The sequence below is a fragment of the Gavialis gangeticus genome, unplaced genomic scaffold (genome assembly GCF_001723915.1).
Source record: "Gavialis gangeticus isolate Ggan-Ray unplaced genomic scaffold, GavGan_comp1, whole genome shotgun sequence".
NCBI lineage: Eukaryota > Metazoa > Chordata > Crocodylia > Gavialidae > Gavialis > Gavialis gangeticus.
Genome location: NW_017729025.1, coordinates 60,000,382 through 60,001,169, shown reverse-complemented (window position 1 = coordinate 60,001,169; position 788 = coordinate 60,000,382).

Below are 788 nucleotides of genomic sequence, written 5' to 3'. Positions count from 1 at the left end.
CATTTTGGCATTTAATTTTGGAATCTTTATTATGGGAGATCAGAGCTCCCTCTGCCCCCCTCACTCACCAGAATATGGGTCCAACTATGCCCCCTCAACTGCTTTGTGGTGCTGAGCAGCCTTGCTATGCCAGTGCCCCACCAATGCCATTGCCCCTCACTCCCGACCCACAGCCCCCTGGCCCTGCTGGTGCCCCTCACAACCTGCACCCCCCTTGCCCCCCAGCCCTGCTGGAGGAGGCCCCCAGCTGCTAGGGGTATGGGGCCAGGGACCCAAATCTACAGCCTCCTGCACCCCCAAGCAGCATCTGAGCCCCAGCTGCCACTCGTGGGAGGTGACAGCTGCTGTGGCTGAGGCTGCAGCTGTAACCCAGCTCCCCGTCTGCCATGGGTGGCGCAGAGCCCATGGGGGGGGGGGGGGTGCAGACGCAGGCTGGCAGTGGTAGGCTGAGGGCTCCCTGCCCTGCTCCCCTCCCTGCAGAGGCCTCCATGGCCTGATGGGCAGGATCCAGAGTGGGGCAGGGTGGGAAGGCTTGGTGCCCTGCCAGGAGACCTGCACCACCACAGCAAGGCACCCCTGGCCTACCCAGTAGCAGTAGGGGTGCACTATTGTGCGCTGCCATACCTGCAGCTGCCGGGTGGGCAGGGGGCACCTCACCATGGTAGCATTTGGCTCCTGGAAGCAGCACCTTGCCTCCCCATCCTGCTCTGCCCTGCCTTGCCAGTCGTGGTGCGGTTGCCATCCTTGGAGGTTCATAGATTCATAGATTCATAGATTAAGGGTTGGAA